General features: G+C 29.4%; 1 protein-coding gene across 2 annotated transcripts in view; it reads right to left on the bottom strand.

Moving 5' to 3' along the window:
* The window catches only part of LOC145248005 (protein kinase C-binding protein NELL2a-like), an 841,882-nt gene that overhangs the window by 114,577 nt on the left and 701,016 nt on the right, over positions 1-26,289 (bottom strand). The window lies entirely within an intron of this gene.

Raw genomic sequence — 26,289 nt, 5'->3', positions numbered from 1 at the left:
AGTTTCGTAGATACTGCCGAACACTCATCATATTCAATTCCTTAGGCAAACATTTAAGCTATATGTTTTGAAAGCAGATATGTTTTGAAAGTGTTCAATACAAAGTAAGGCCTTATGAAAAAACTTTAGGGCAAACTTCACAAATTAAATCGCATTTATATCCTGGCGGGGGCTACCTATAACTAAATATAAAACTGTCCGAAAGATATTAAATGTAGAAAAATAGAAATCTAACTTGCCAAATTAACTTCTTGAGGTTATAGTTACCGGGTTGTGAGACAAAATCTTCTCATCACCGACGATCGAAAATGAAAACATTTACACATTAAAGAATCATAAGTTCCAAACATATATATGTATAAACCGACCGGTCCGTATTATATATATATATATATATATATATATATATATATATATATATATATATATATATATAAGGAAAAGGTAATTTGTTCGAAGACTTGCTAGTAAATAAATATGTAGGAGGGTAAGAAGGATATACAGTATAAGAATTCTACAGGAAACCTGTCGAAAGAAACCTTTATTTATCAACTTCTATATCAGCATCCTTGCCTTAGTTCGAAACCTTGGTAACATTAGGATTTCGGAAGCACCTTCTATTAATATTAGATTTGAACTTAAATCTCCCTATATTATATAACTACTTCCCCCACAGCCTACCTAAATTGTCAATATTGTTGTTGTTTTATGGTATATATAGTACAGGCTATATTCTTATTGACTATTTTGACATGTAAACAGTTTGTCTGCTCTATCAGAGGATTTTGTGTTTTTCGTTTTTCAGTGTTGTTTTCGGTAAGTATCTGTAACATTTATTTAGTTTTCAAAAATATGCATGTTTATGTTCATATATGTATGCATATATATATGTGTATATTATACGCCATTAATTACTTTAATATAGCCTGCACTATAGCTAAACCATTACAACACTAGCCTCTTCTATACGCATTTAATATAGCTACACTATTCTATCATTCTAAAAACCTATTTATGTCTTACTCCAATTAATCTGCATTTTCAATTTAATTTTATACAACTCCATAGTTATGCATAATAATCAGAATCATAAGTTTACAAGCATACTATGTTTAATATATATATATATATATATATATATATATATATATATATATATATATATATATATATATATATATATATAACTTTGGATCGAAACATTTAAAATTTATACATAACGGGTATCCAGATATCCGGCAAGCATTTTAATCAGTTTTAAAGCAAAAATTTGGCTGTCAAAAAGTCAAAGTTTAAAGAGTTGACCTTTGCATATTCTACAAAATTCCTCCGCCAATTATGGGTCTATCTCTTGAAATTTTTGATATAGGTAATTTGGTCATGGGTAAAACTTTATATTTTGATTTGAGACAAAAATAATAAATGTTAAGGGGTCAAAATTGGGGCAAACTTGAAAAATAAACTAACATCCGCTGTCTTTACAAAATTACTCAAATTTTGGTCCAAACATTTAAATCTTACATAAAGTGTATTCATACGTAGAACAAGTTATGAACAGTACATTGGGTCTGAGCAAAGCCGGGCTGAATTGCTAGTATATATATATATATATATATATATATATATATATATATATATATATATACCACCTATCTGGCAATTTTAGAAGTTCTAAATCTCTAAATCTCAGCGACTATTTATCAGAATTTAACAAATGAAGGCTCGTTGTAAAAATAATGATCTGAATTTTGTAGTAGGCTATGTGATATTTGCCCTTAAGGTCGCACATTAATGATATCATCCATCATCCACAGCCTATTTTTGGAACTTTTTTACAGCCATAAAATGTTGCAATCATAGTTATTTGTTTTCTTATATGATATTACCCCAAAACTTCTGGCCTTGATGGATGGGAGACTTAAACATACTGTTATGACTTCAAATTATCTGAAATAACAGTAAAGGAGGAAAACTGATTTCAAATATTTCGCATATGTTATATCTCCCCTCTTTGGTTTTCGTACATAAAGTAAATTTCACAGTGCATAACCAACCATTATTTGATACTGGAGATATTTATACTCGTACCCTATTTCCAAGAGGGTAATATACCATATGAGAAATATTTTGGATCAATTCTCTCCTTGCTATCATTTCAGATTATCTGAAACAATAGTAGCAAGATTTAGTATTTCCTTCTTTGATGCCAGAGGTTTTGAATATATATATATACATATATATATATATATATATATATATATATATATATATATATATATATTAAACCATATAGTATTACTGAACGAATACTTCACATAATCAAATCATTCTTTAATAAGAAAAAAATCCAGGTTACCCTTGATAGTCGAATGGGCACATTTCTAAGAAAATGGCTGAAACATAAGTGCTTAAGACCAGTTTGTAGTGAAAGGGGGCCGCAAATGGATGGTAACATTCAATGCTGTTTAGACTAATCTTCTTTTCTTGAATATTTACAAGAAACCTCCCCAACCACTGCTAGAAGATTACTCACACTTGAGAGTGCCCTCTGTCCCTTTTAAAGCTATTATCCGCCCATGCATGGAGTATTCCTGCCATATCTGGACTGGTACATCTGCCACTAACCTTTGACAGTCTTTGACGGTGTTTAAAAAGTATTCGCCAGCATAATAGATCCAGCACTTGCAACCAAACTCCAACCTTTGTCCCAGCACTGAAATATTGCGTGTGTGTTTACAAGTATTTTAATAGAATGCACTCTGACGAACTCAAAGCACTTGTACTCGCTCGACATAAATACTTCCCACTAACCCAACAAGCAGCAATATTCCACCCCTTCGCTGTAGAGACGCCTTCTACCTCCCTCGAACTGCTGGACTTGGGAGTTCTTTCCTAAGTCTCTACTTTCTTGACATTACTTACATGCAGAAGTTCAAGCGTAATGTGAATATATATCTCGCTGCTCAACTCCCTACATAGTATACCAGTATATTTGATCCCAAATAATAGCTCTTTGCGTAAAATGTGCAATGTGCACTGATTGGGGTGAAATAACAGTAAGCATCAATACTGTTTTAAAATTAATTTAAAATAAACGAAAATAGTTCAATATAATAATTATTTTCACGAAGGTTCTCTTGTTTTAGAGACAAATAAACACTTACACAAAGAGGTTAGTTAAACCCAATAGATACGTTCTCCTTGTGCTAAAAAACTATGGAATGTGCAAATCTTGACTCGTAATGATCAGCCAATATTTGCATACTCTAAGTACCAAACAAAATTGCATGGACCCTGCGATTTGTTGTCTATCTATCACGGCATATTTACACACACGCACACACACACACACACACACACTTATATATATATATATATATATATATATATATATATATATATATATATATATAGTGTCTTTCGGCGTCTTTCTGCTCATTTGTTTATCTTTCAGTATATATCTGTTTATCTATGTAATATTCATTTTTTCATCGGTTAGAACCAAACAAAAAGGGCATTGTCTACTGATGAATAAGTTTAAATCAATCACATTCATTACAATGGACTGCGATAAAGGAAATGGACTATTGTTAAAAACAGGTACAACGATGCTATTGTAAAGTGGGGAGATGTTAGCCACGCCTACAATCATCGAAAATCATTGAATTTCAATTCCTTTAATATTATTTAATGACCATCTCTTGCATTGATCAATTTGTTCAGAAAAGGCAAATTATACCTCTTCCGATTGTAATTTGTTTTTCTTTGGTTTCTTCTTTGCTTCGTTTTTGGTGGCTTCGTTTTTAGTTGCTTTATTTTTAGTTGCTTCATTTTTGGTTGCTTCGTCTTTTTCTTGCGTTTTCGAAATAAACTTATTCCTTTTTTTTTTCTTCTAATTCTTTTTCTCTTCGTCATCATATAATAATCACTACTACTACTAGTTTACTTTCATGATTGCCAACAACTTGCGTTGTTATAGTTTGGCAGGCCACTCCTTTTCTTCTCGTTCTTCGTCTCTGTCTTACTCTTCTTCTTCTTCGTCTTCCTGGTATTTTCTTTCTTTTTTATATTTTCTTATTCTTTTACCCTCGTCTTCTTCATCATCCTTCTTCCTTTCAGCTTATCTTTATCTCTTCCTTCTTCGCTCTTTGCTTCTTTGTCGTCTTATTTTTCACACTACTACTACTACTACTACTACTACTACTACTACTACTACTACTACTACTACTGCACTATATTTTCCTTGGCAGTTGCATAAGTCATCCAGTAAGTCGACATTAGGTTGTTTTAATTCAGAAAACCACTAGCAGAACAAAAGGCAACATATCATCTGGTGCTTTCAACTTCCGCCAAACAGAAAAGCCCCGCCAAACAAAAGTCCACCCACATTAAAGACAAAAGATTTCAAAACAAAAGATCAGAAAAGGGTGTGAGTTAAGTAGAGTTCTGGGAAGAGGTTAAGGTTAGGGTTAGGGTTAGGACTAGGGTTAGGGTTAGGGTTTGGTTGTCACTAATGTTTATATGTTACGGATGTGATATTTTCTTTTCATTTTTCTTTGTCAGAACAGGATAGGTAAGTAATTTATTTGTTCAGAAAGAAAGGAAAAGAAAATGTTTTTCTTGACGTCTATCCCAAACTGATTTGGGTAGAAACGGAGGAGAAGAAGAGGGAACTGATATCAAGACGGGTGGGGCTGACGAAAGTTCATATTCCAAGATGATGGATAGAAAGTAGATGTTTGGGGGACACAACTTTTCAGGTGAGAAACTGTCTTATACAATATTTTTCTTTATAATAGAATTGGTTTTGAGTAAAGTTCTAAAGTTAAATACTAACATTATGTTACAAGCATTACCAACTTTATAATAAAGAGCAATGTATATATATATATGTATATATATATGTGTGCGTGTGTGCGCGCGAGTGTGTACGTATGTATGTATGTGTGTATGTGTGTGTGCGCGTATATATATATACCCTCCCATCACACAAATGTCTAGTCGACAAATATGATACAGAAAAGACGCAAATATATTTCTATAAGTGCAATTATAATATTTGTTATATTTAAATAATCTAAAAAAAAACCAAAAACATTATAGGCTGATGATCTACATGGTTTCTGTTTCTGATGATCTACACGGTTTCTATTTTTCATCCTAATGCTATCATTGTATTTAATTATGAAAATCAATATTTAATCATTACAGATTGACCAAATCAACTATAGATTTTCCATCGCTCTTTTTCACGAACCAGTCTAATTATATCATCATGAGAATTATTTATATAAATCCTATTTTCATAATTATGAATGAATTAAATAAACTATAACTTTTCTCCATTGCAAAATAATGCTAAATTATCTCCCGCTTTAAAAATTGATTACTGTTTGAAACCATTTTTTTTTTACTTAGCTTTAATTTGCTTACGATATCATCCATCTCTTACGATGTCATCCATCTCTTACGATGTGATCCACCTTTTACGATGTGATCCATCTTTTATGATGTCATCCATCTCTTACGATATGATCCATCTCTTACGATGATTTTATCACATTGACCATTTTTCGCTGTTTCGTTTGTTGATTTTTTCCCACTCTCGTTTTATATGCTGTTGATTTCCATCAATGCCGTAATTTGAACAGTGGAAGGTAAAATAAAAAAAACTTTAGTCCCTGCTTCATTTAACTCTCCCCGCACCCCTTCTACCCTCTCTTTCATATTGATGAAAATAAAAAGAAAAGAAATATGGTAATTGGAGACGGAAAGAGACGATATATATATATATATATATATATATATATATATATATATATATATATATATAATTATATCATCACATACAGTACCGTTTCGCTGTTTCACAGCTCATCATTGTCGGCTAGACAAACAACTACCTCAAGCCAGGGTCGCCCAAACGACAGTCGGAGATCCTAAGAGTTTCGCTATACGGCTGCTGCTGCTATGCGGGCAGTGAATTAACAATGTTTTGACATTTTCCAAATACCAAAGCTCAATTTGTTTACACAAAGAACATCGCTTTATACGCTAATTGTAATTTGTATATCACTTCCCAATATGACGCTAAGATAGGGAGCATTATAGTCATCCACATAGAGTACCGTTTCGCTGTTTCACAGCTCATCAGTGTGGCTAGACAAGCTACTACCTCAAGCTAGGATCGAAACTTGATCGCCCAAACGACAGTCAGAGCTGCTGCTATGCGGGAAGTGAATTAACAATGTTTTGAGATTTTCCAAACACCTAAGCTCAATTTGTTTACACTACAAATACCAAAGCTCAATTTGTTTGCACAAAGAGCACCACTTCATACGCTAATCCATGAGGGAGGTTGTCTCACACTATCAATATCTGCAACAAAAAGACAAAACTTTCACGTCATGAATGCATAAGTTCAGTCATCATAAAAATGCAATTTGCAATCCTCTTGATTCATCAAAAATACATTTCACGTTTTTTTTTTTTTGTCGTTGTGTCTTACGCCAAGCTAGTTTCGGTTGAGGACAGTTTGTTTCTAGAAGACAGACAAAGTCGTTTGAACAAAAATTATAACATTCAAGTGTTAGTATTAAATTTAATTTCTTTTTATCGCAACCTTCGATCAATTATTGACCTTTAAATGTTTTAAAACAAACAAAGCAAGAATAACAAATACAAAATAATACTTTCATTTTTTATTTATTTACATTACCTGTCCTAGGGAAGGCACAATTATTTCATACATTGTGGAATAGCTGTCCTAGGATAGGTAAAATATTATTTTGCTCGAAATAGCAAATGGTATATAGGCATTAAAAAATCCTCTATTCTAAGAATAACAAATATGTTCAAAATCAACTTACGTTTTCGCATTGTTTATAGAGTCCCGAGCAATGCCGGGTAGCCCCAAACTAAGGTAGTTTTTATTATTGAATAATATTGTGTGTCATTTAATAGATTTTCCAATTGATTAAATTCTATTTCAGCTACGTAGATTAGTAAAATGGTTCGGCTGTCGATATGGGTTCGATAGTGTCAACTAAAAACTTATCCTGACAGCGTTCAAATTATAGTGCTGAAAAAGCTTCAACTAGAACTAGCTCCCATAATGACAAAGCGTTGTCTTAAAGGGAATTGTTTCTCAATACCCTGGAAAACCTCGTCACTATGTCCAATATTTAAAAATTCAGGTGGTCGGTCATCTCCCTCTTAATACAAACCCATCAGTCTCTTGTGCGTTATGAGTAAGTTACTGGAATCTGTGTTAAATAGAGAAGTAGTTAACCACCTCAGCAAAAATAATCTCCTCGGTGACATAAAATATGGTTTCCATTCTACTAGATTTACAGCAAATGTGCTAATAGTTATATCTCACAGGATTAGTGAATCTCTCAACGGAGGCTTCCTTTCTAGGGCAATTACTCTTGACATATTATAAGCCTTTGAGAGGGTATGACATAAATCTCTACTTCACAAAATCTCCAGCTATGGTATAGTTGGAAATATCTGTTCAATTATTAAATCATTTCTCTCTGATAGGTTCATAAGAGTAGTGGTTGATGGACAGAAATCAGAAGCTCACAGTATTTATGATTAAGTCCCTCAGGGGACTCCAGCATTATTACTGTGAGCTTCTGATTTAGTGAGTTATACCGGGTTCATCTCTTCCTGATCAATGATCTCCCAAAACACATTCTAAAAGACCATTCGTAGACATTTATGCTGACAACACTACCATATACGGCAACACTTCAAAGGCCGTAAACGACCAAGTTCTCTTCGATTCTCTCTACTCTGATCTTGAACACGTTAGGCAATGAGAAAAGAGGTGGCTGGTTAATTTTAATGCATCCAAAACCAAGGTTCTATCTTTATATTATCAACGCTTTAATTCCCGTCTGGAATCAATTGAAATGAATGGCTCTTCTTTTGGGGAGGTTCCATGTTTTGACAAGCTTCTGGGTCTAATATTTTCTCCTGATCTGAGATGGAATACGTACATCAAAATCCGTTGCCAAGGTCGCTGAAAAAAATGGTGGGATCATTCTACCGCTATAATAGATATCTCATTGTTGATGCAATTCTCTACCTGTATAAGAGCCAAGTACGTCCAAGAGTTGCTAGAAGAATCTTATCCTACCTTGACAGTCCAAAATATACTTCGTAGTCTAATGGGGATCCCCTTTTCTCTTCCCTGCAACCTTCTTCCCACAGAAGAGACGTTGCGAGCCTGTATCTGCTTTATCATTATTTTCATGGTAAGTGCTCGTCTGAGCTCCAATCTATGGCCATCCCCTGACCTGACTTTCACGAAAAGCACTCGACTAGCTAAAACCACTATCAATAATTTCCCCCGCTCTTTATCTGTACCTATAAAAAACAAAAACATTCTACCTAAATTTGACTTCATAAAATGAAACTCGGATTCATTAATTAGAATACAAAATTTACTAAACTAAAATGAAATCGACCATAAAATGTGTCCCTGGCGGTACTGGTAACCCTGCAAATATATGATTTTCTTATTTAAATTATTTAAGTGTAACAAATATTCGTATTTCCACTCCCAATTTCTTACGCCCAATATTTGTATACCATGAACCCTAACCCAACTTACATACACTTTTATGAATTAAAATTCTTTGAAAAATATACAAACGCAATGTTGTTTACAAATGATATTGATACATAGGCACGGCCAAAACGGAGGGAGTAAGTATTTTTTGACGGATTCTCTCTTTAAAAATCTTCCAAAAATCAAGTCATTATCCAATCAATACTAAATTCTCACCAATTATAAAGTGAAGAACTTTATAATATTGTACATTTTTTTCATAAAAGATATTTATACACATATTTTTTTTTTGCCTAGAACCTGCTTCTTTATTTGTAGTTACAAATATGTTTAAAATAATTAGCCTAACCTGAACAAAGTGCACGTATAAGATTTTAAGGTTAAAAATCCGAATTTTGAATGTTTCGTTTTTCATCTTTTTTGTTTTGAAGTGTAAAATTCATTTACTATGTTAATAATAATTATCTTTCAGATTAGCAAAAAAAAAATTTTTTTCATTATTTTTATGAAAATCATTACTTTAAAATATTTGAACATAAATTAATACTTTTCTTTTAATTATCCCAGTATTGCTAATATACCATTAAGAAGGGAAATGCTTGGAAGAATCGATACAAAACAAAACAAAACGATGAATAACTACGCATTTTGCAAAAAATACGATAATTTCTTTCGGAAATTTGTTGTTACTTGATATTACCTCACCTCTGGTAGACCATAAGTTGTTCTTATTTAGAAGCAGTTGTAATCTGTCCCGTTTTAGATTTTGCTGTGAATTGCGCTTGACTTAGTTTGAAGTGTGGGGGAGTTTTGCCTCAACCACACTCTCTCGTCTATAAACATTTGGTCCTAATGGCAAGACACGGTCAAACGACCAAGCGAGGTACAAGATGCAGGAGCTGTCTCCAACATACGACACCTAGCATTCCCCAAATGGTCACCCATCTAGTACTGGCCAACCTCAGCATTACTTAACTTCGGAGATTTTGTAGGCAATATATATATATATATATATATATATATATATATATATATATATCTTAAAAAAAGAAAATTAAAACTGTAAGTTTAACTTTACAATACAAAATTTATTGTTCGTCTGAATACTCCAAATGAAAATTTACAGGACTAAATAAACTTATTTAGCGATATCAAGGCTACTGCACTTTCTTCCAAACTATCATTATATTTTATTTTATTTTTTTATTTCTACACGCGAAATCTATACAGTGAGATAAAAGATGAATTATTTGAAATTCCGATACATATGTTAAATATTTTTGCATATTCTTATAGTAAATCATCATAAATTTTATTTAGATAAATAAAAATAAATTGGTTCAAAGACCTTTAAAAAATATTCAAATATTTTATCCATCGAGACAAAATATCGGTGAATAGCGTTTTTTTTGATAATTTAAACTTAAATTTCTATTAAAAATAGTAGAAAAAGTTTGATATTATTCTGCTTTTCATATTATAAAATTTAGGCTATTATTTTTCTGGAAAAAAGTTGCTTAAAAATAATGGATTTTGATTGATTCTAATTCGTTTAAAAAAACAACTTCGTTTTTCTTTAATTTTTGGCCGTGCCCACTAATATTTCAATCAAGTCGTTAGTGTTCTATATGCCAAACAGATACATAAAGATGACAATATAGACATATTACCCGTTGGAACTTAAAGATGTCTATTTAAATAGACATAGTACTCAAATTACATAAATAATATATATTATAATTTGAAATAAATATTTAAATAGACAATTAATGTGTTTCCACAAGTGAAAATATTTCGAGTACGCATGTAAAAGTTCACCATTTCAAGCACTTTCGACATTTGCAATTGGCTGCAGGAGTTGTTATTTTTTTGCCATGCTGTTGCTTTTTCGCTGGTGTAAACTCAAACAGTAACGAAGAAGGAAGGCTGAAGCGCTAAATGACGACTATTGCTGGAATGCTAAATGTTTTAGTTTCGATTGCAGTTGATGGCATTGAAGTCATTTTTTTAACTTTAGAAATCATTACTATATATATATATATATATATATATATATATATATATATAAAGATCTAGTAAATTTGCACATTCTTCTAAAGATTCATTTTAATTAATTCTCAACGAGTTTTTTCGGTTTTAATATGGGATGATCAGCTTCAGTTAACTATTACCTATAATTATATTAATGCAGATATTCTAAATGATTTATACTTGCATAATATTTGCTTAAAATGATTGTAGTAAACACAAACCTCTTTCTATATATATTTATGTATGCGTATATATATATATTTGTTTAAAACATTTTGCCTACCCAACTTTTCTGTCACTTTTTCGGTCTACAGACATTAAACATAATATTTTACAACCGGGAAATGTCAGGCGGCCTACTAGTATATATATATATATATATATATGTGTGTGTGTGTGTGTGTGTCGTTCAGAACATCTGTCAAATTGTACGCATTTCTTTTCATATATTAAGAACTGTTTTCCCCCCTCTTTCGCTTCATGCCACTTAAGGGACAAGCCTACTTCTACACTTAATTGAGCTTCATAATAATTGGACATTTTCGTCCCAATTACAAAGTGGTTTCTCGATTCAACAAAATAAAGCGAAACCAAAACCACTTTGTCTACTTCATTTAACTGTGAATGTTTTTAATGATCATCACAAAAATCATCCAATGGAGCTGAAGAAGTTGAAGTGATTATTAAACTTGACATTTCAAGTATTTTATTGCAAATTAGTATTTACCTATTTTGATTTGAATTTCAGTTAAAACTAGTTGAAGACATTCACAATTGACCCAATAGCACATTTTTAGAAGAAAGATTTTTCAAGTGCATTTCAGTGAAGCAGTATTGTCTTGATTAATCTACGTCGATCTCAGTGATATGACGAAAGGGATAATTTGAAAGCTTGTAGGAATTAAAAGATATTTTTATTGGACAAGCTTTTTAGCTTTTTTCTTTATTAAAATGTGTCAACAACATTTAAGTATAATAATGTGTAATGAATGTATAAGAAAGTGATGATTTCGGAAAGAAATGCTCCTTGCGCATGTTTATGTCTGTTGACACATCATCTATTGAAAAAGAAATCTCTCTTCTCAAACATCTACCGATCCACATAAGGTGAGAGTTTAGATAATTAAACACGGACAATAAAACAATATGATTCATGAATAATATTGCTAATGATTATATAACTGTGTGTCCGATTATCTATGTTGGTAATGGGGTTTCTGTTCGTGTAGACTCTCTGATTCATCGAGTTCATGTTGCCACAAGATAAAATTTTACTTTGCTTTTAAAACTTCTGATATAGTTTTTCATGATAAATAAATTATGGACCCTAGAATAATATCAAGACTAATGTAAATTTATAGAAGCCAACTAATGCAGTAGTTGCAAGAGATTAACTGACTTACAAGCAGAACGAATTTATAATTTAAAAAGTTTACAAATATTACTTTCAAGTCAACAAGTTACATTATGCCACGGCATTGGGTGGCCCATACTTCCGGTGACATTAGAAGTCAATTTTTAAATGAATAAGCCAAACAACTTTCAATTTATATTTACAATTTTAACCTAGGGCAAGAGTCGCGTGCTAAAAACTACAGAAGAGAGAGGGTGATGGAGAAATGGCAGTACATATAGGTGGTGGTAGGGGCAAAAGTAGACATATCAGACGAGCTAAATAGATGGACTAGAAGTTATCTTATTCATATTTTTACCAGTTGTCTATCATTTATAGCATTGTTTTATTCTCTTTCTTATTTTTATATTACATATAATCTATTACCTATATTTTATTTTACCACCTGTTTATTATTTTTATACGTTATTTTAAATCATGTAATTTTGCTTACTATTTATTATATTTTATTTATAATTATATTTAATACCGCGTATTTCTTCTGAGTTAGCTATTATTACTTAACTTTGTTTATCCCTTAATTACTGCTTACCATTTTTTATATTTCTAAGGTTGTTATTTTTATTATTATTTATATAATATCTTATCATCAAAAATATTCTGCTATAAATTTCCTTATTTTAAATAACTGAAACGGTTTATTCTATTTTTTCTATAATTAATGTAGCTCTCTAATATTTATATCATAATTAATGTATGGATACATGACACATTGTTTCAGCATTGTTATGTAATTACATTTATACTTAAAAAACTTATCATGATTAAACATTTATCTACTTGAGCACATTTTCCTAAAATACTGTAATTTTCATGAGATTAAATTAACTTTAACGGTGTATCTTAACGTTAATAAATTAACGTTAATAAATTTCTCTGTAGATTACATATTGTATTAAACTTCTAAGTAATAATGTCTGCGCCCGAATTGTGTATTTATTAGTTATTAATTTCCTTAACTATCCTGTCAATTGCTTGGTGGCCCGGAGGTAAAGGCTTAGAAAATGGAGTCAAAGATAGCTTCGTGACTGGGTTCGAATGTATTTATCGACAGGAATCAATGATTGTGTAAGTATGAAACAATAGTTCCCTTACACGAATGATTATATATATATATATATATATATATATATATATATATATATATATATATATATATATATATATATATATATATGTAGTAGAATGGCCATGTCTGGATAGTTGCAAGCAATAGATATAGCATTTGTTTTTATTTTTTAACTAGTAGTTCAGCCCGGATTTGCTCGGCCCCTATGTGCTGTTCATAACTTTATGTGCATATGTAGATATATATTAACAAGTTTGACTCATATCCAGGAAACCTGCATCTAAAATTTCAAGTGTTTAAACCCAAAATTGACGGAGGAGTTTGGTAAAGTCTGTAAAGGTCAACTCTTTCAACTTTGACCTCTTCGCAGCCAAATTTTCACCCTCAAACTCAATAAAACACTTGCTGCATGTGTGAATACCCTTTATGAAAATTTCAAATGTTTAGACCCAAAATTGGCTTAATTGTTTACTAGAGACCGCAAAGGAAACATCTTTAGAACTTTGACCCCTTGGCAGACAAATTTCCGGCCAAAAACCCATTAAAAAGTTTTCCTTATGTCTAAATACACTTTATGCAAAATTTCAAATGTTTATACCAAAAATTGACAGAGTAATTTGGTAGAAACCGCAGAGGTCATTTTTTTTTACTTTGGCCCCAAATTTGACCCCTTAACATTTATTGTTTTGGGCTCAAATCAAATTACCAAGTTTGATCGATGTCCAAGTAATCTACATCTAAAATTTCTAGTGTTTGAACTCAAAATTGGCAGAGGAGTTTGGTAGCGCTTTCAAAAGTCAAATCGTTGAACAGTCAAATTTCTGGCCGAGCACCAATTAAAAAGATTTCCTCAAATCTCAATACTCCTTATGTCAAATACCGAGTCTGTAAACTGACAAGGTAGTTTGGTAGGGAAGTGTACACACACACACACACACACACACACACACACACACACACACACACACACACATACACACACCCACACTCACTCACTCACACAAACAATTTCACTTTTATAGATGTATAAATTTTTTCGAAAGTAAAATATTTGTAAAAGATAACGTGGACCAATATGTAACCTATCCTATTAACAAAGCATTTATGGTTATCATAATTTTGTTAAATTCTTTAGGAAAACTGAAATTCAGAGGGTACAGGGTGAAATTGTCTCCCCATGTCACATATATACTACCTTAAACCTAGCTCACAACATTCTAATATTTAAAACTTTCATTGAGAAATATAATTTTGCTGCGTCATTTACTCCGTAACAACATAATAATGGTTTGTCCGTAACAAATGATACTATAACAAATATATTTCTGAGTGATAAAAAATAATAAATGTTTTTGTTGGCATATGAAGACTGTTGCATAATTTTTCGCTTTCATTGTTTATAGTTTTCTATTTAAAACAATCTGTGATAGTCTGAAATTATTCAAATACGTTTTATATACTTTGAGAAATACGTATTAGGTTTCTATAGTTTGAAACTGACATTTAATCACAGTAAACTATAACGTTCATCTGTAAAATCTATGAAACTATTTTAAATTTTGTAACAGGTATTTAAATGTGTAAATACTGAGTTTTATTTTGCTTTAGAAATTGATGTCCATAAAGATAGATCTTACAAAAGTAATTGCTTTTTATATATGTTATATATTTTAGATTATTAAAGAATAATGAAGAATTCTTTAAATGGAGAATAATAAAGATATCAGAAGCTCAATATGAAACGTGGAGCTTAAGTATATTAAAAAAATTATCTACAAAACAATGTATGGGTAGGAAAAGTATTTGGTACATTGTTTTTTTTTCGCATTTCTCAAGAAATATCAAGTTAATTTGAATGAAATTTACACTCAATATAACAGAAATGAAGATATACTTAGTTGACAAATAATTATTCACAAATAATCATACTCACCAGCCTCAAAACGGTGCCTCCTTTGTGATGCGGAGAAATACTACATTATAAAGACTATAAATGACCCCCAAAAGAGCTGTTTAAACTTTTGCAGTAAAACCCTTAGGGCCTGTATACATAGGAGACGAGCGCTCCTAATAAACTGGGAGAACCGAACAACAAACGAAGACCCTACATACAGGAAATGCTTAAAGCGTATTCTAAATGCAGTCAAATTAGCGCATACAATTATTTAGCAAAAGTGAAAACAGACATATAGGCAATTTTTCATTAAAGAGTTAGGAATTTTACGGCTATATAAAAGAATATCATGAACTCAAATATATATATATATATATATATATATATATATAAAATAAAAAAAATAAATTAAAAAAGGCCTAGACATTACAAGTCAGTAAATAAAATAACAATAGTTTATATAAGATCTCTTAGAACCGGATACCATTTAAACATACCCAGATAAAATAAACTAAATATTAAAAACGTAAAAAATATAACAAAAATATATATAAAGAATTATAAAAAATAAAATATAAAAGCATGAGTTACCCCCTTTTAATTAAAATAAAAGAAAGGAAAAAGTTTAAAGAATTAATAAGATAGATTAATTACCTCCCTTGGACTGGTCAAGAATAACCGATTAAGACCGGAAGCCATGTCAATTATGAACAGAATAGGACAAAATAAATTTAAGCATATATTTACTAAAAAATATAATAAACTAGCTTTACGCGGCCACGCGTTGCTGTGGCTCAGTTTGTTAAAATGGAGAACATTCCTCAAGAAAACTTGCAGTTTTATTTCTTATTTACTTTTAATATTTTCTGCATTTTTTCCTCAAAAAAAGATTCCTTTTTACCATAAATTGTTTTTTTTTTTGCAGGAAAACATGCATTTTTAAAAGAAAATTGGCAGTAAACGTTTCTTTTTGCAAACTGAATTTTTATTATAAAAAGAAAAGTTGAATGCTTTATATGAACACTGGAAATAGTTAGGTGAAAGTAGAGAAAAGTTTTGTTTTTTTCAAGAGAATGTATAAATTAATTTTATGTCAACATATGTTAAGAAAATAAACAGAAAAAATAATCCCATCATTAATTAATTAATTAATGATGAGAGTAATATTTTTTAATTAATTAATTATGCAACAAAAATAAATAAAACATTTAAACAACGCTCGATTGAATCCAAAGAAAAAAAGAAATGTGAAAGTGAAAAAGAAATGGAATCAGCGGGGGGGGGGGCAAATTTTGCATGAGCACCATTCTGTTTAATTTCGTCTTGTATTCAATTGTGGGCTACCAGCTATTGCCAAGTAGCAAATGTAACGAAAATGCGAAAAATTCAACACTGAAATCATTTTAATAAGTGCTTTAGCTTCTAATAAAAATCCTAGTAAATCAATCCCCTTATTTGTTCGGTTGTTGTAAAAATAGAAGGGAAACTTAAATTTCGCTCCATTGTAATTTTTTTTTGATATCCCCCAAATCTAAAGTGTAGAACGATTGCCGTTAAAACAACAAAATAAATAAATTAGAAAACAACCCACTTCCCCGTTAAAAAAGAAAAAAAATACAATCATTTAAAATAATTTGTTGTTGACCTTTCAAAGTTGCTTTAATTCAAAATAACGTTTTCAATTATTTATTTGTTGGAATAAAAAAGAAAAGAAAACTATTTTATACAAATCCAAAGTTGCTTTCATTACCAAATTGTTTTATTAAACTTTTAAATGTTTTACGCAAACTTTTCAACGATTCTTTTTCCAATTATATAGTTGCTTTAATTTTCAAAAAACTTTTCGTAATATTTATTTGTCCGAAAAAAAAAAGAAACTATTTTATAAAAATCCGATGTTGATTTCATTACGAAATTGTTGTATTAAGATTATAATTTTTTTAACGCAAAGTTTTCACTAAATGTTTGCCCAATAATATTTTGATAAATTTTTATATAATAAATGTTTTGGGTTTGTTTTGGTTATCAAATGGCACTCGGCCATATTAAACCCTGATGAATATGTCATGTGATTGTTTTTAATAATCAAAAAAAGTTCCATGTAAAACTTTCCCGTTCTCATTAATGAAAGCGAAACATTTCCAATTAAACTGGTCTCGGAATAGACACCCCAAACCTCCCCTGTTAAGAAAGGCTATCGGAATAGACAACCCGTAACGGTGTCAGCATACCCGGAAACCTATCGAAGTTGACTTGTGAAATGTGAACGATAATTTTGCCGTAATGTAATAATGTACCGGCATATCAGTCTATGCAGAAATTCCTAAGCTCCTTTCACACTAATTAATTTAGGTGACTGAAATAGGAATTTGAAGATTAAGGACCAAACGTAATTTCCCCACATGGAAGAAAGTGTTTGTACACGTGAGGGAAAGAAAGTGATGAGAATTTATTTCAGTGCGAGGTTACCAATTCAGTTAATTTTTGAAGTTAAGTAAATGCAATGTACAAATGCATTTCGAGATATTCTTTGTATAATTTGAAGATAATTAGTAAAGGCAACTCATGCAGTAAATTTTACCAAAAAGAAAACACATTGTTTGTATTATAAATAGCGTCAGTAGTGAAATTCATTTTGGTATGAGTTATATCGTAACGATGTTTACAACCGCAATGCAATCTGAACAAAGCCGATAGCCATTAGTCGCGTGCTCTCGTGTAATGAATGGATACGTGAATGTAGGATTGACATGAAATTCTTAAAGATAAACTAAAATGACCGAAAAATGGGCTGAAATTACTTAAATAAATTAAAAGTAAATGACTTAGAATGACTTTAATGAACTTAAGGATGAATTGAATGACCTTAAGAATGTCTTGAATGCTTAAAAAATAACTGGAATCCTTCAAAAACACCTTGAATGATCTGGAGAATGACTTGAATGGCTTTGAGACTGACTGGTTGTAAATTGGGTGATCATTTTACATTAAATTAATAAAGAAAAGTGACCCCTCACTTTATATCACAAAGTTACAAACATAAGTACAACATGTAGTAAGACAAAGAAAAGCTTAAAAGGCTAAGAACAGCATCTATTAACAACATACCTTTTATCTTAACCAAAAAGGCCAAGCACAAAAGTGTTACGGACAGACCGACCGGTCCACCGACCGACCGACGGAGTGACTTATAGAGTCGCTTGCACGCGACTAAAAATGGGAACATGAAAAGAAACGAAACGAAAACAGACGAAACGCAGTAAACCGGAACGTCGGTTTTTAGAGATGCATATAGAAATGCAGTTAACATTTTTAAATGTAGTAATTCTCGCTATGAGTCGGTAAATATGTTAAAGCACACCTTAATTGATTTGTTACCAATTTGTGCTAAAAATTGCGTCAGTAGTGAAATTCATTTTGGTATGAGTTATATCGTAACGATGTTTACAACCGCAATGCAATCTGAAAAGTGGGAACATGAACAGAAACGAAACGAAAACATACGAAACGCATTAAACTGGAACGTCGGTTTTTAGAGATGCATATAGAAATGCATTGTATAGATTATAAAATGTAGTAATTCTCGATGTGAGTCGGTAAATATGTTAAAGCACACATAAATTGATTTGTTACTAATCGAGATTGATTTGTTCGTAATCGCTGTAAGTGAAAAATTGGCATCTTACATTTTGTAATGCGTTAACCGGAAAATTAATATGTAAAGTAATAATCGGAAAAAAGTAAACAGAAAAAGAAACGAAACGGAATGTAAAGGAAATGATATAATATATGTTAATGAAAGAAAAAGAAAAGGAGAGAAACGTTTTTTTTATCCTAGTGTAATAATGTTTCGAAATAAATTGTAAATAAGCAATGTATAATTATGTGTCGTGCGTTTCCCGCAGTAGGAAGCATTTCAGTTTTTGTATGTAACTACAAAGCCCCTAACCGGTGTGCGTTCGTATTAGTTCCTCGTGAACAACAAAGCGGCGGTGTAAATGGGGAGCAGGGAGAAGAGGAATTAAATGGAGAGTAAAGATTTTACAAATTCTTACAGGTTTTGGCAGTGAACTCTCACCAGAAAACATATAGGAATGTACGATTATCGAGCAAATGTAGAGGTAATAGGCCTATAGCACACCTCACATAATGTGCTGCAGTTTGTACATATTACATTTGCATGAAATGTCTAGAGTTTTAATCCTATTAAGATCAAACTTAGAGGGGAAAATGACTTCATATTATTTATATAGAAGAAGAGAAGAGATAAGAAAATGAAAAATTTATATAAAAATAAATAAAATATATAGAAATATAGACAAGCAAGCTATAGCTAAATAAAAAATGTAAACCAATGTTTTCCTGGCCTTCTGTACAATTATATATATATATATATATATATATATATATATATATATATATATATATATATATATATATATATAAAGAGAGAGAGAAAGAGAGAGAGAGGGAGAGAAAATAAGGGAATAAATAGAGAAACAGAGCTTTCATTAACAAAGTTGATTTCCAAGGACTTCACCATGCTGAACACGTTACTTCGGGACTGCTTCTCTACAGGCTTCTATACGGTAATATTAAAAACCAATGCCACTTGTTATACTTGTAAAAACAGAGGAGTTTGTTCATTTTATTCATTATTTTTTTTCCATAATAATCGACATTTTTCAACTGATGAGCCATCCGTGCTATTAACTCTAACCTAAACTTTTATTAGTGGATTTTAGGTGATTTCATAATCGGTGAACAATAAATAAAAAATCGGCACAATTCATTGTTGGATTTTTTTGTATATATAACAGGGAATGTACAATTTTTCAGGTAGTTTTTGCTAAATCAAAATTTCTATTATAAACAATTTACGGCGTTTTATTATGGTTGCGATTAATGGAACAAGAGTTGCAGTTAAACACAAGCTTGAGGGAAATTATGATTAGATTCTCATATTTTTCACGATTCTGATACAATTACAAATTCCAGTTCATTTTAAATCTGTAAATACTATTGAGTTGCTATAATTTTTTTTTAAATAATAGTTGCTTATTTTAAATCTGTAAATACTATTGAGTTGTTATAGTTTTTTAAAATAGTAGTTGCTTATTATAAATCTATAAATACTATTGAGTTGTTATAATTTTTAAAAATAATAGTTGGTTATTTTAAATCTGTAAATACTATTGAGTTACTATAATTTTTTTAAATAGTAGTTGCTTATTTTAAATCTGTAAATACTATTGAGTTGCTATAATTTTTTTTAAATAATAGTTGCTTATTTTAAATCTGTAAATACTATTGAGTTGTTATAATTTTTTTAAATAGTAGTTGCTTATTTTAAATCTGTAAATACTATTGAGTTGCTATAATTTGTTTAAATAGTAGTAGCTTATTTTACATCTGTAAATACTATTGAGTTGCTGTAATTTCTTTAAATAGTAGTTGCTTATTTTAAATCTGTAAATACTATTAAGTTGCTAAAATGTTTTTAAATAACTGTTGGTTATTTTACATCTGTAAATACTATTGAGTTGCTATAATGTTTTTAAATAGAAGTTGCTTATTTTAAATCTGTAAATACTATTAAGTTACTATAATTTTTTTTAAATAATAGTTGCTTATTTTAAATCTGTAAATACTATTGAGTTGCTATAATTTTTTAAAATAATTGTTGGTTATTTTAAATCTGTAAATACTATTGAGTTGCTATAATTTTTTTTAAATAGTAGTTGCTCATTTTACATCTGTAAATACTATTGAGTTGCTATAATTTTTTTAAAGAATTGTTGGTTATTTTAAATCTGTAAATACTATTGAGTTGCTATAATATTTTTAAATAGTAGTTGCTTATTATAAATCTATAAATACTATTGAGTTGCTATAATGTTTTTAAATAATAGTTGCTTATTATAAATCTGTAAATAATATTGAGTTGTTATAATTTTTTTAAATAGTAGTTGTTTATTTTACATTTGTAAATACTATTGAGTTGCTATAATATTTTTAAATAGTAGTTGCTTATTTTAAATCCGTAAATACTATTGAGTTACTATAATTTTTTTTAATAGTAGTAGCTTATTTTAAATGTGTAAATACTATTGAGTTCTTATAATTTTTAAAAATAATAGTTGCTTTTTTTAATCTGTAAATACTATTGAGTTGCTATAATGTTTTTAAATAGTAGTTGCTTATTTTAAATCTGTAAATACTATTGAGTTGCTATAATGTTTTTAAATAGTAGTTGCTTATTATAAATCTGTAAATACTATTGAGTTGCTATAATGTTTTTAAATAGTAGTTGCTTATTATAAATCTGTAAATACTATTGAGTTACTATAATTTTTTTAAATAATAGTTGCTTATTTTAAATCTGTAAATACTATTGAGTTGCTATAATATTTTTAAATAGTAGTTGCTTATTTTAAATCTGTAAATACTATTGAGATGCTATAATTTTTTTAAATAGTAGTATCTTATTTTAAATCTGTAAATACTATTGAGTTGTTATAATTTTTTAAATAGTAGTAGCTTATTTGAAATCTGTAAATACTATTGAGTTGTTATAATTTTTAAAAATAATATTTGCTTTTTTTAAATCTGTAAATACTATTGAGTTGTTATAATTTTAAAAAATAATAGTTGCTTATTTTAAATCTGTAAAAACTATTGTTGCTATAATGTTTTTAAATAGTAGTTCCTTATTTTAAATCTGTAAATACTATTGAGTTACTATAATTTTTTTAAATAATAGTTGCTTATTTTAAATCTGTAAATACTATTGAGTTGCTATAATTTTTTAAAATAATTGTTGGTTATTTTAAATCTGTAAATACTATTGAGTTGCTATAATTTTTTTTAAATAGTAGTTGCTTATTTTACATCTGTAAATACTATTGAGTTGCTATAATTTTTTTAAAGAATTGTTGGTTATTTTGAATCTGTAAATACTATTGAGTTGCTATATTTTTAAATAGTAGTTGCTTATTATAAATCTATAAATACTATTGAGTTGCTATAATGTTTTTAAATAATAGTTGCTTATTATAAATCTGTAAATAATATTGAGTTGTTATAATTTTTTTAAATAGTAGTTGTTTATTTTACATTTGTAAATACTATTGAGTTGCTATAATTTTTTTAAATAGTAGTTGCTTATTTTAAATCCGTAAATACTATTGAGTTCTTATAATTTTTTTTAATAGTAGTAGCTTATTTTAAATGTGTAAATACTATTGAGTTCTTATAATTTTTTTTAATAGTAGTAGCTTATTTTAAATGTGTAAATACTATTGAGTTCTTATAATTTTTAAAAATAATAGTTGCTTTTTTTAATCTGTAAATACTATTGAGTTGCTATAATGTTTTTAAATAGTAGTTGCTTATTTTAAATCTGTAAATACTATTGAGTTGCTATAATGTTTTTAAATAGTAGTTGCTTATTATAAATCTGTAAATACTATTGAGTTGCTATAATGTTTTTAAATAGTAGTTGCTTATTATAAATCTGTAAATACTATTAAGTTACTATAATTTTTTAAAATAATAGTTGCTTATTTTAAATCTGTAAATACTATTGAGTTGTTATAATGTTTTTAAATAGTAGTTGCTTATTTTAAATCTGTAAATACTATTGAGTTGCTATAATATTTTTAAATAGTAGTTGCTTATTTTAAATCTGTAAATACTATTGAGATGCTATAATTTTTTTAAATAGTAGTATCTTATTTTAAATCTGTAAATACTATTGAGTTGTTATAATTTTTTAAATAGTAGTAGCTTATTTGAAATCTGTAAATACTATTGAGTTGTTATAATTTTTTAAAATAATATTTGCTTTTTTTAAATCTGTAAATACTATTGAGTTGTTATAATTTTAAAAAATAATAGTTGCTTATTTTAAATCTGTAAAAACTATTGTTGCTATAATGTTTTTAAATAGTAGTTCCTTATTTTAAAGCTGTAAATACTATTTAGTTACTATAATTTTTTTAAATGATAGTTGCTTATTATAAATCTGTAAATACTATTGAGTTGCTATAATTTTTTTTTAAATAGTAGTTGCTTATTATAAATCTGTAACTACTATTGAGTTGCTATAATTTTTTTTAATAATAGTCGCTTATTTTAAATCTGTAAATACTATTGAGTTGTTATAATTTTTTTAAATAGTAGTTGCTTATTATAAATCTGTAAATACTATTGGTTTGTTATAATTTTTTAAATAATAGTTGCTTATTTTAAATCTGTAAATACTATTGAGTTGTTATAGTTTTTTTAAATAGTAGTTGCTTATTTTCAGGTTAATGAAAAAATCGATGTAAGTCATCGATATATTTTCGCAAATGTAAAAATATACTTGTGAAAGACGGTGATCTGTCGATTTTAGTTTTACTAATGTTTAAAATCAATACATATTTGTTATTTTATCAATAGTACTAGCAATGAAAATATTTATTTTCAACAAGAACAATTTTTAATCGGTTTAGGCATCGGAAAATAAGCACAATTTTTTTCGATCCCAATTAATTGTCCCAGCGCCAATTGAATCAAACACACACACACACACACACACACACACACACACACACACACACACACACACACACACACACACACACACACATTCACACACACGCGCGCGTACCCCCCCCCCAGTATAATCGCTCTCATTAGACGATGAACTCTCCATAGCCGATTTCATAATCTGCAATAAAACTAAACACATGCAACTGATATAATCCATCCAAAATGAAGAATGGGGCTAAAAGGAGTAGAAATGTTTGGAAGCTCTTATATAACTTTGAGCACTTCACTATTGATAGAATGAAGATACGTCATTTTTTATAAGGCCTATTTGTATAGTTGTATATTTATATGTCTATGAATCTCACTTCCTTTCTGTATGTATGAAGTTTTTATCTCCTTAATATATGCAAATAAATTGATCAAGTTTACCAACCAGTTATAACACGTCTCAAATCTCTCAATGGAGACAGCAGACCTCGCCAATACACTGGTTACTTTCTTCTCCTCATGCTAAAAAATCTTGGTGCAGTCGAGTTCAAATTAGCAACAACTAAGACTACCTTTCCATATGACCAACTCAAGATGATCGCCGAAAGAAGCAGACAGCATTGTCGGCCATCTTGAATTGAAAGTTCAATAAATCTTTTCAAGTTTATTTCATTAATTCAGCAGGCTTACAGAATTTGAATACATTACATTTTTTACTCTTGTATTATTTGTTTGTTGATATCAATTATTTATATTATTCAGATTTAGACTGAGTTGTTGGAAGGGTTTGGAGAAATAGCAATAGCCCTAAGTAGCAGACGTTTCATTTGGAAAGCAAACTTTTGTTTACAGTCAAACATTACCATTTTAGTATAAAAAACAATTTAAAAAATGATATAATTTAAATAGAACTAGTTGGCTTCTCTCGCTCACTATAGTTTCAAATTTTCATTTCTATTTTCTATTTAAAATCATTGACAGAAAACTAATCGATAAGATAAAGCAACATTAATGATATTGCTACCCTAAAAAGATGTTGATGTCATGAATACAGTGTTTTACCTATTTCACATTCAAATCAATTATAAACTAATAATCCTTGAAAATGTATGAGTTAACGATTTCCTCTCAGCTGTTTTTAAAATTGCATCTTGTCTTCAATTTATCGTATAAAACAATTTGTATAATGCAATTTTTTGCTTACACATTTATCTATACAAAGAAGTGTCAAACTAAATTCTCCAACTAAAATCTTACAGTCGCTCTTGGCTAGAAACGAAAACGGTTTAAGATGGCTATGCTCCCATTACAGAGATGGTCAAAATCAAGGTGACTTTTCCGGAAATTTGCACCAACCTTTGAAATAAAAGACTGCTGCCAGCTTTGATATAGAAGCCAAAGAACTAGTAGATTATTATGATCGACTTTCATAGCCCGCAATAAAATGCCTTGTATCCGGCGTCCAAAGGTCTGACCGGATAAGCAATGATCAGCTTTGGTCAGAGTCCAGGCTAATAGAACATGTCGAATAATAGATGAGCCAGCTAACCTGTCTGAGGAATAAATGATCAATGAAATCGAACGGTGATTGTGTCACATATAAACGACATTAAACGCTTGGTTTTATTCACCGTAGCAGAGTTCAGAATAGAATTGCGTGAGTCATACTTAAAACAAGAAGGTCATGTGCTTTTTGTTGTGATCTGTACTAGCCAGACATTGTCTACTAATGATAGAGCGAATAAAGAATGCAATAGTTAACAGAAAAAGGATGAAAATACAGCATTTATACTACTGGTTTCTTTTTGGTTATTGTTTTGTGAAATTCTCGTTAATCCTTTTCAATCCTTTCATAATATCCTTCACCATTTAACTGTCAATACATTCATCTCATTATCTTTTACGTTCAAGATATACTTGGCTAAGTAGTGACCCTTCAGTTAAAAAGAATGCAAATATACAATTGACTTATTCTCCCTTGTTTTGCTTGGCGTTTTGTTTGATAATTATAGAGTGTTTCAGTTTGATATAAACACATGTATTCCCTGAACCTCAACATTTAAATAAATACACATTTATACAATACACAATGCAAATAGACTTTAAATGCTTATTTCTCTCATAACTTGAACTGTTTTAAGATAGAACGATGAAAAATCAGTGTGACTCACCCATGTGATCCTTTATACGAATAAAATTCGGCCTATTTTAATATTGACTTCATGTAAAATGAGAATATTTTTGCCGAAACTCATGAAAATAAATCAAACATCTTAAAGTTGTAATTACAAAAGTGAAAAAGAAAATTTTATTGCTATGACTTATATTTTATGTAAATAACAACATTTATTTCTTTCGTTTTTGCTAAGTTTTGCAATTTAATATCTTCTAAAAAATGTTCAGTTTTGTAATGATTTAAGAGGGTATCGTTTTTTATTTGTTTATTTGGAACTGATATTTTTATTGAGTTCATTGTTATTTTAAATAATTACGCTGAATGCCTTCATAAAATAACAATGTTGTTGGGCTTATTATTATTTTATATGCTAATTCTATTGATTTTTTAAATATAAAATTAGAATGTTGTTGGGCTTATTATTATTTCATATGATAATTCTATTGATTTTTTATATAAAATTACAATGTGGTTGGGCTTATTATTTTATATACTAATTCTATTGATTTTTTAAATATAAAATTACAATGCTGGTGGTGTTTTTAACAAGAGAACGTATTTATGTTTCCTTGTCAATAATCAAGATCATGCGTTCAAA

This window comes from Euprymna scolopes, chromosome 26 (genome assembly GCF_053919585.1).
Source record: "Euprymna scolopes isolate OS-2025 chromosome 26, ASM5391958v1, whole genome shotgun sequence".
NCBI lineage: Eukaryota > Metazoa > Mollusca > Cephalopoda > Sepiida > Sepiolidae > Euprymna > Euprymna scolopes.
The sequence above is the reverse complement of the archived record's forward strand: the minus strand, read 5'-3'. Positions and strand labels throughout refer to the sequence as shown.